At 41.9% G+C, this 10,449-nt stretch overlaps 1 long non-coding RNA gene across 1 annotated transcript in view; it reads left to right on the forward strand.

Moving 5' to 3' along the window:
• The window catches only part of LOC106515204 (uncharacterized), a 71,293-nt gene extending 63,287 nt beyond the window's left edge, over positions 1 to 8,006 (forward strand). Inside the window, exons 4-6 of the long non-coding RNA XR_001309971.1 lie at positions 434 to 509; positions 1,674 to 1,718; positions 7,769 to 8,006. This is a non-coding gene — a long non-coding RNA (uncharacterized LOC106515204). The remainder of the gene's footprint in view (positions 1 to 433; positions 510 to 1,673; positions 1,719 to 7,768) is intronic.
• The last annotated feature ends 2,443 nt before the right edge of the window (positions 8,007 to 10,449 follow it).

The raw sequence follows: 10,449 nt of genomic DNA on the forward strand, positions 1-10,449 counted from the left end.
GTTTTGATCTGTCAGAGTGTGTGCTTCTCATTTTGAAGTGCCTCATGCTTTTCCCACCCGGGCTCTTCCCCTCACAGCCTGTAAGGTTTGGAAGCCTTAAAAGCCTTAAAAGCTCCCACTGTAGGAGGCGAGCCAGTGCTGTCCATTTGACCCAAACTTCTTTTGGAACAACTCCGCGGCAGTCATTGAACTCTGGGTCCACGCTTTGAAACCTCAATCTGAATTCTACAAACACAACACACGCTCTCTCTCTCACACACATTTGAAGGAATCGCCAAGCACAGACAACTTAGCTGAAAGTCAGAGTTGGCTTTAAAAGCACTGAGCTCTGAAAGGCTCTGTTCCTAATCTCTTTCTCACTTTGTTTCTCTTCTCCTTCTCCTCCCCGCCCCCATTTTGCCTTCTGTCTTTACCTGTTCTCTACCTCTTGCAGGAGAATTCTGGGGAGATTTCTTGCTCTTTCATTCCTCAAGGATGAAGCAGCACAGTGAACCAGCGTACTGAAGCAGGTAAGCTCTGATGATCCTAGTGTCCTTAAAAAAAACCTGCACGAACACAGACACACTCACATTTTTTTCTCGTTTTACTGTCAAATGCAGATTTGTTCTGTTTCATAATGTGCCGAGTCTAACATTACTAAAAGGCTTACACAGCAAAGAAGCCCCCAAAAAGAAAAGAACTCGATGGCGTCTTTGTTCCCTAAAAGAGTCTGAGTAAAAACACAGAGGGAGACTCATTCTCAGGAACAGAGTGTAAGTGAAGATGCTGTCAGGGGGATTAAAGTTCTAACCAAACATCACCGACCCCCCAGGAGAGGCAAGTCCGCCGCTGTCGCACCAGACGGACCGAAGGAGCGACATGACAGACGAGCAGACAAGACAAGACAGAGTGGTGATTCCCAGCTGTCTTTGAAAACCCGCTGCCTCTGATACATTATTGAATATGCAGCTCTTCCAACGCATCGCTGAGCCTTCCTCTCATGTTAGCGTTTGAGTTTGCATCGCGTCACCGTTCTAAATATAAAGCATTCGCTCATCCCTTCTCTGTTTGTTAAAAAGATGCAGAGGCAGGCTGTGCTCGTAGGCCCAGGCGTGCAGCTCTGAGCGCCGCTTTCCTGTTCTAAGGCTGGCTGGAGGTTTGAGATTTTCTGTGACTCGTTTTGGCAGCGAGCCTTTTGAAATATCAGAAAAAAAGTACTAAAAGGTGAAAAAAAGATTTTATTAAACTGTTTGAAAGTGTTGCTGAGCATTCTGAGGAGAGCCAATTGCTTCGCTGGGAGTTCACTAAAAAGCTGTAAGACTTTACTGAAGTTTGTTTTCGACTCTCTAGTGCTGCACTATCCAAGTCTGCACAGTTCACACATCCTGTCACCTGTCATTTCGCCTGCTCAACAAGTCAAGTTTTGGTGTTTGGATAAGGTCACAATTCTGTTTGTGTCTGTGGAATACTGAGTTCAGTCTACAGGTGGCAGCAGAGCAGCATTCCCAACAGGAAGGCTTCTGGAAGCCCCTTCTAGTCCAGCTGTCCAACTCGTGATTGGATCTGTTTTATTTAATAAATTCAACATTCCAGAACTGGAAAAACAGTGGAAAAAACACAGTTAATGCAGTTTCTTTGTTTTGATATTACACGTGACAACAAATCAAATTGTTATAACATCTGTTCTCTTGCAGCTCCCACTTTCAAACTTCATAAGTGAGAATGAAACATGAGCAAAGGTAAGACTGATATCTTCTGTTTAAGCTGATTTCTGAGTGTGTGTGTGTGTGGGGGGGGGGGGTTTCTGGTGACATTTGGGGGCAATTTTAATACAAAATGCTTATCTTTGGGGACAACTGGTGCATTTGGGGACAAAAGTCGAGTCCCCATTTGGTTTAAATGCCATTGGTGTGTTGGAGGTTTGGTTTAGGACCAAGGTGGGAATTGAGTTTAGGTTAGTTTTAGGATCAGGTGAGGTTAGCGTTCGGGTTTGTGGTCAGGGTTAGGCTGTAGAAATGTAATGGAAGTCAATGGAATGTCTCCAAATGAATAGCTCTGCAAATTTGTGTGGACATGTGTGTTTGTGTGTGTGTAAGGGTTGGGCATTATTTCATACAGGTGGCAGGTTTGTAGGCGTGTGTCCGTACATTGATGTTGCAGTGACACGATCAGCCCTGCGACTGCTGGCAGCTCTTTGTCAGGTTGCTATAGTGACTGTGGGTTGAGTGTTGGGGGGAGACCGGAGAGGAATATGAGGGCGCAGAGGTGAGGAGGTGGGTGGGCGGAATAGGAAATGAAGTGCTACGTGCCTCCGGTGTGTGCGTCGCATGTGTGGGGTGCGTGTTTTGTGTGCATGTCTTAATAGTGGATCTTAGTGGAGACATTTGTTTCATCTGTAAAATGAGTGGAGCGCTGAAAAGATGATCACCTGTGCAAATCTGGAATTTGATTGAGATAACACACTGAGTAAATCGTCCACAAGCTCAGTCTGTGTGGGAGCGTCAGAGACGACGTTCCTGAGACAGAGTGTGGGCCGAGGAAACCCTGCTCCAAGTGGGTCGCAGTTTGTCTCACGTTTCACTTTAAACGGCCACATCAAAGAACCTCTCTGGAAACTGGAAAACCAGCAGAGAAAGTAGCTTTGTGAGTGCAGAACACCGACAGTTTAAACACCACACACATTCCCGATTACATTTCAAGTTGCTGTAAATTTCATCACTCGCTTCTAACGATTGTTTTATTGCGGCTTATTATTTTAATTTATCTACCTGTTGTTTTTACTCTGTGGCAGCTCTGAGCTGATCAGTCTGACAAGGAAATGAGGAAATGTTAAAGTTTGCAAGTCGTGCAGAAATAAACTGTAAGTGTTATTATTTGTTGTTATTTTGTTTGTCTGATGTTAGTGTTTTTGTACATGAGGGAATGAAGACTGATTAGTGGGCATCTTTAAAGTACACAGATTCAAACTTGGCTTTAAGAGTTTAATCAGAATTCCATTTTCTCTTAGTGGACATTGAAATAAATGCATATGTATGTAAAGACATAAGTTTAAAGAGATCCGGTGTGTTGCTGCATGACAAAGCCCTGAACCTCAGTGAAGTGTGAAGGAGTGAAGGATATGTTTGAGGTCAGTGAGGTGTGAAGCAGGATGGATTCAGGTTGGAATCAGGATTACATCGATGGTCAGCGCTGAATTTCCCTGTTTTCTGTGGTGATGGACAGGCTGATGGACGAGATCAGGCAAAAGTCTCCATGGACCATAGTGCTCACAGAAGACATGGTGATGCATGTTGAGAGCAAGGTACAGATTCTGACTGGAGGTTTTGAAAACCCTATAAAGACAAGAGGATTGGCAATCTGCGGGAGCAAAGCTGAATAAATGTTCACGTCTCACACAGGAAAAATACACAAACAACTGAATAGATTAATCCCCAAAATGAGCAACTATAGAAATTGTATAGAGATCCACCTAGTTGTTTTCTTCAACTAATATTTCTCATTTTCTTACTTCGGTTTCCTCACTGACTTTGCATATTTTAAATAGAAGAAATTGGAGGAACCGATTTAAGAAACATCAGGCACTCCTATAATTGTTTTCTTTCCACCAGTTCAAAAAAACACACATCTAGGCAAGCACACATTTTGAGCTGCATAAAAATGTCTAAATAAAGGTCTCTTTGGACACTCATGGACTGGTGGTGATAACAAAATGTACACAAAGCAGACCCACGAGGACCCCTGTGGACATGCAGAGAAACAAAAAATCCTAATTAGCTTCAACCACTCTGAGGTAATTGTGGTTTTGTTACCCATGTATATTTGTTACTCACGTTTGTGTTGGATGATGTAGATTTTAAATCATGTAAAACACTGCAAACGTGTATTTCAATTACAGGCAAGAACCAGTAAAACTGTAATCAGCTATCGCTCGCATTTATCCATCATATATTTTATTATAATGACGTTATATTATTTTTTTATGTTATAATCCTGAGGTAGATAGTGGGATTTTCTAGATATCATTATTTAATTTGAAGGACAAGCTTGTGTAAAAAAACATATCTAGAGTAGCTTTTATTAAACTCACTTGTGATTTTGGCCAAACTGCAAAAAAATTGGTCCCTTTTTAAAATAAGGGTTGTAATGGTTCTCCATTTAAGCTCTGTTTCATTAAAATCCACAGACATAAGGATTTTGGACCAAATCTTCACTGCAAAATTGCTACCTCATCCAGTATTGAGATGTTGAGTTAGTCATAATTAACAGTCAGTCATCAATGTTATCATGCTGCGAGCTGCTAAAACTTTTCATTCTGCAAGTAAAAAGTGACGTCTCTGCAGGGGGAAAAAAACAGAGAAACATTTAGTCATTTTCCCCCTTTTAAATCCTTAAGTGGGAAATTGCATCCTTTGAAGTGTTGACAAATACTGTTTTCAATTGTGAGAAAGGTTTTGTAAGGACTCCATCAACACTGTGATTTCTGTAAATTAAGGAGTTTAAAAGCAGGCAATTTATTGTGTAGAAGTTACATGTTGGCTAGTTCTTAAAAAAATTATTTGTGAATTTAAAATTCCTTTGACTGTGGACTTTTTAATTAGAGAATGTTTTATGTGAGAACATAAAACATCTTTGTGGTGAAGCTGGGTGTTTTTTTTTTTTCAGCAAAAAAGTTTCAATTCAAAAAAATTGAAGGGACTCGCAGAAAATGCATCAATTTAAAGCAAAATGTAAACAATGTGAGAAGAAATTCAAAGAAATTTGTGGTGGTGAGTTTAACATTTAATGACAGGTGAACATGAATCCATCACAACTTTGAATTTATTATTAATCTCACAAGAACTAGAGTACCTTAATTGAACTGGTCTGTTTTTAAGCAACAAATCGAAGCAGCCCTCGGACTCTGCTGCCAATATACACCAAACCGTTCTGCTCGTCCACCGTGCCTCCAGCGTGTGCAGTCCGCTGTGTGTAATAGTCATTGTAAAAGACATAATATGCTGTACCATACAGGCATGGCTTCACACAGGGATTACACTTAGATGATTCTTCAATAGAGAATTTAGTCTCGGGTAGCCAAGCTTAATCCGCGGCTGTGGGAGCAGACCAAAGTAGTGTGGAGCCACGGCCAGATATGACAAAGAACAGCGCCAGATTAGTTTATGCAGGAACCAGGCTGAGCGTGTCCTGAAAGTTCCACTCAAATCTCTGCACTCAGTCTAATGCAGTCTGAAGGAAACAGCTGGCCACTTTCTGTCCTTTTGCTTGTCATTTTCTTCTTTACATTCTTGCCTGTTTCTCTCAGAGGTGAGAGAAAGATTTTATTTAAAGTGTGTGTATGTTGGATTGTTTATCCCTGGCTGATACCAACCAACCATCCATCCATCCATCCATCCATCCATCCATCTTCCACTTATCTGGAGTCGTGTCACAGGTACATCAGCCTAAGAAGAGAGACCCAGACTTCCCTCTCCCCAGCCACTTGGGCCAGCTTTTCTGGGGGGACCCCAAGGAGTTCTCAGGCCAGCCGAGAAATAGTCCCTCCAGCGTGTCCTGGGTCTTCTTCTGGGCCTCCTCCCAGTGGGATGTGCCCAGAACACCTCACCAGGGAGGCATCCAGGAGGCATCCTAACCAGAAGCCCGAACCACCTCAACTGGCTCCTCCCGACATGGAGGAGCAGCAGTTCTACTCTGAGTCCCTCCAGGACTGTCGAGCTTCTCGTCCTATCTTTGAGGGAGAGGCCAGACACCCTGCGGAGGAAACTCATTTCGCCCTCTCGCATCCTCGGTCTTGTTCTTTCAGTCACTACCCAAAGCTCATGACCATAGATGAGGGTATGGATGTAGATCAAACAGTAAAGCTCTCACTTCACCATGACAGATCGGTCCAGCACAGGCATCACTGCAGATACAGCACCAATCCACCTGTCGATCTCCCTCATTCATGAACAAGACCCCGAAATACATAGACTCTTCCAGATGGGGCAGGACCTCTTCCCTGACCCAGAGCAGGCACTCTACCCTTTTCCGGCAAAGTACCATGGTCTCAGATTTGGGAGCACAGATCCTCATCCCGGCCTCTTCACACTCTGTTGTGAAATGTTCCACTAACAGCCGGAGATCACAATCTGATGAAGCCAATAGGACCACATCATCTGCAAAAATCAGAGACACGATACCTAAGGCCACCAAAATGGATCCCCTCAACACCTTGGCTGTGCCTAGAAATTCTTTTCATAAAAGTCATGAACAGAATCGGTGACAAAGGGCAAGCTCTCAACTGGAAATGAGCCTGACGTACTGCCGGCAATACAGACCAGGCTCTGACACTGGTTGTACAGGGACCTAACAGCTCATGTGAGAGTACTTGGCCCTGGCTGATGCATGTATCTCAATACCTGGGCAGGTTCAATTAATTAAAGATATATGAGCAAAAAGAAAAGGTGATTTGACACTATACAATTCATTCATCTCTTAATACTGAATCACACTTTATCACAATGTTTCTAACAAGTAGTTCTTTAAATTTTCTGAAGGCTTTTTAAAATGTGCTTTTTAACTTTGGCTGGTTTTTCAATCATTCTCAGTCCAGTCCCTGGTCATTTTTAGCACTTTTTATTTGCCACTTTACTCTGAAAAGGCACCAGCTCCCCTGCGACCCAGAAGGGACATAGCAGGTACAGAAAATGGGTGGATGAATGGACTTCACTCTGACCTATGAATTATTCAGGCATAAAATACCTTGTGATCTCAAGGAATGAACCAGTGTTGTGTTTGAATGTAACAGACTGCTTAGCAACTGGGGGGTGGACAGTCAGGTCCGAGGACACTCTGGACACCCATCAGGCTCTGCCCCTGATTAGTTGAAAACTTGACAAATAGCCAGTGATTAACTTCAGGATGATTTGTCTGTTAGGCCCTGTAATGGGTATGAAAGGCATGACTTTTAGATTCTGTGCATGCAGATAATTGTTAAAACTGGCACTTCTTTTCACATTTTTTAAAGAGAACATTTCATGCAAATTTCACTTTTTTAACCATTAAATGTATTTTGTTGTGTACTTAGAGTCTTTAGGAGTGCAGAGATGCTGAATTTAGTCTCTCCTGGTGCTGCGTAGATATCTTATATTCTGTTTGGGTCATATTTTCAACCCATTCAGTTTTCTCTAACACAAACATTTTCTAAACAATTATGTCAAAGAATTTGCGACGGAGTTTCTAAATAAGGTCTGAACTTGCCAACTACAGGCTTGTTGACTTCAATTTCCTCTCACTCTGGGTCAGACTCTGACTCCAACATGTAAATAAATAAAAACAAATTTGTGCTGCTATATAGTCATAAACCACTTTATCAAGGTACAATGGACTAATAGACACTGGAGAGGGCCGGAGTGTGAAGGGCATCAATTTGATTTAAAGAGACAGCCTCAAAATGAGTTGCTTTGAAACACAACTCAGGTAAGGGAAGAAAGAAGGGCTTGTTGAGTTAAAATAAGTAGGAATTCAGGCTAAAGCATTGCAGTTTCACATTATCTAAACCCCAACTGAATATTTTAAATATGAAAAAGAAGGATTTAAAAGCATAATGACTCATTTAAACCCACATTGTACAATATTTCATCTTGGTCATGTGCAAGGATTGTAAACAATTTCAAAAGGTACAAAACGTTTGCCTTGTTGGAAGTAAAATGTAAAGAAATTAATGGTAGTTGAAACACGTACTGTAATGTAGGTTGGGGAAATCATTTAAAGTGTCTCCTTTTAACCACAAGTTTTGTCCTGTCCGTTTCAGAGCTTGTCTATGAGATGCTTGGATTCCACCCAGAGTGCAGCTCGCTCCTGTGAAAATGCTCATGTCCTCTCAGGTGTTATGTTTACAGCACTGCCGGAACTGATAAATACCCCTGACTAATGCAGAATTATTTGACGCCGGATTGAATGCCTGGCTAGCAAAACCACATGTCAGAAACAGGCTGCGGCAGAGCCAGGAATACCTTCAGAAATAGACAGACTTACACAGCGATGGTCACATACTCTCCCATTTAGATCCTCTACCAAAGCCAGAGCCCAGCTGTGAGATAAACACTTGTAAGATTATGTGACGACCGAGTCTAAAAAAACAGCGTCAAGGTGATAAACTGAGAGCCTGGTCACACTCTAATAAGAAAAAAAAGGGAGCTACTGTTGGCCTCTTTCTTACTACGTCGCTGCACCCATTTCAACAGATCATTTAGAAGCAATACTACCCGCAGCTTTTCAGTTGTCACTGTGTGTTTTCTGTTGATGGAAATAATAATGGAGATATTGGCTGCAGAATCATTGGGTCCAGGCCATCGTGCTGAGTGGTTCGATGGAGAGGAGTGGATGGATGGAGTGCCACAGCTTTCATCGACAGTGCTGCACGTCGTGTGGAGGGCACGGCAAACAGAGGCCCCATGAAAGCTGTGATTTTAAATACCATGCCTCACATGCACAAATATATAAAAAAGGCAACACACACAAAGGTGCACCCACACACACACACACACACACACACACACACACACACACACACACACACNCACACACACACACACACACACACACACACACACACACACACACACACACACACACACGACAGTGGATTAGGATGTGGATTATGGAAGCCTAGCTGTAAAACAGGCAGAGACAGATCAGTGTCATGATTTATAAACACACACACTCTCACACACACACTAGATGTGTATTATGAGTACGGTAGGATGGATTTATTTTGAGATGGACGGTGTAATGACTTTCATGTCATGATTGAGTACCGTTCAAGTATAAATAGGAAGACGGTTCAATAGAGCAGCAAAGAAGCTTTAGCAATCAATTACTGAACTGGAGCAGGAGCAGCATGAGCTGAAGGTCATGGAGATTTCATGTAAGGGTCATGTAATTTTTTTTCTCTTCTGATTTTGTTTTTGTACAATGCAGTTTCAATTTGAGAGCCTGAGATACACGTATTATTAAAGAGAGCAACAAGAGTACGACTGCCTTTCAGTTTGGTAAACAGCTCCCGATACCATCAATGGTTCAAAACTCGGATCACTACAATCACTGTCCTCAATTCAGTTCATCAGTTACCAAAGCTCACAGCCATCACTGTGGTCAGGTTAGCTTCCTTATTGCCTGGATGGAAAATGTAGCAAGCAAGGTTGCTAACTCTAATTTATTAGTGAACAATGGGAGTAAATCTTTGAGAATGAATTCAACAAGGTGTATTTTTTTAAGCGCAACACGTTGATTTATAGAACTGTCCCAAAGGTTCGAAATCCAGTGGGCTAAAAATAAAAAGGATGAAGAAAAAGCTTTAAAAAGGGGACAAAGTAACATACAGTTCTTTCACACAGTAACACATTTCCCTGATATTTATCTGAAACATTTGTGACACACTTTAGTCAAAATAAAAATCATTTTAGAAAAAAAAATTGTGTCAAATCACTTCAATTCTCAATACAAAGACATACCATTTTAGTTAGTTTAGTTAGTTTTATTCATTTATAAAGCACCCGTCATACTAAAAGCAGCTCAAGGTGCTGAACAAAACTATACACAATAAACAAACCCATAAAAAAACAGCAACAGCATCAACAATACAATAAAAACAGTCATTAAAAATGTAATGATCAGAAAAAATACAGTTCAACGAATACATTTAAAAAGATGAAAGCCATACCATTGAAGTAAGACAATAGTCAAAAGGACAGAAAACTTCTATATTAGCTTTTTTTTCCCAGTGAAATACTGTATGTAACTTATATTTTCCCGTTATTAGCCAATCAAAACGCCCCAGCAAAAACCATGTTGATTTTCCACCCCTGAGGTAAAGTGAATGCAAGTGTCGAGGTCAAACAGTGGGAGGATATAAAAGTGTAGAAGTAGATTTTTATTTATTTGAAGGACTCACTCAGTGACACGCTTTTAAACCTGAGGGTCTCGTTTAACGTTGGCGTGATCCCGACACCCACATGCACAGATTCACAGAAATGTTTATTTCAATATGCTGTCTGATTAGTGTGTGTGTCTGCGCGTGTGTGGGCAGCTGAAGTAAATTTGTCCCTATACTCTGTGGGTTCCTTCAGATGATTTACAAGGTAAGGCCTAAAATCTGTGACTCAGCTCAGTCACATGTTGTTCCCACATGATGGAGCATCAGTCGACTGCTGACTGAGTGCCTCGATCTGCGGCCTGCTAAACGCTGGCCCTCCTGCATCAGGCGTGTCCTGGTCACCAAACATCTGTCATCAGCATGCAGCTCAGTGGAGGTCTGCAGCTCTCCATGGTCTCAACTCCTTCATGACAGTCAAAAATAATAATCGGTCCCCCCTTTTTTGCCTCTTTTTATATTCACTCTGCATTTTTCGGCTTGGCCTCCTCCTCCTCACCCTCCTCCACATCTCCCCTCTCGTCTTTTTAGCATGCTGAAATACATAACCAGCAATTTGC

This window comes from Austrofundulus limnaeus, unplaced genomic scaffold (genome assembly GCF_001266775.1).
Source record: "Austrofundulus limnaeus strain Quisiro unplaced genomic scaffold, Austrofundulus_limnaeus-1.0 Scaffold27, whole genome shotgun sequence".
Classification (NCBI taxonomy): Eukaryota; Metazoa; Chordata; class Actinopteri; order Cyprinodontiformes; family Rivulidae; genus Austrofundulus; species Austrofundulus limnaeus.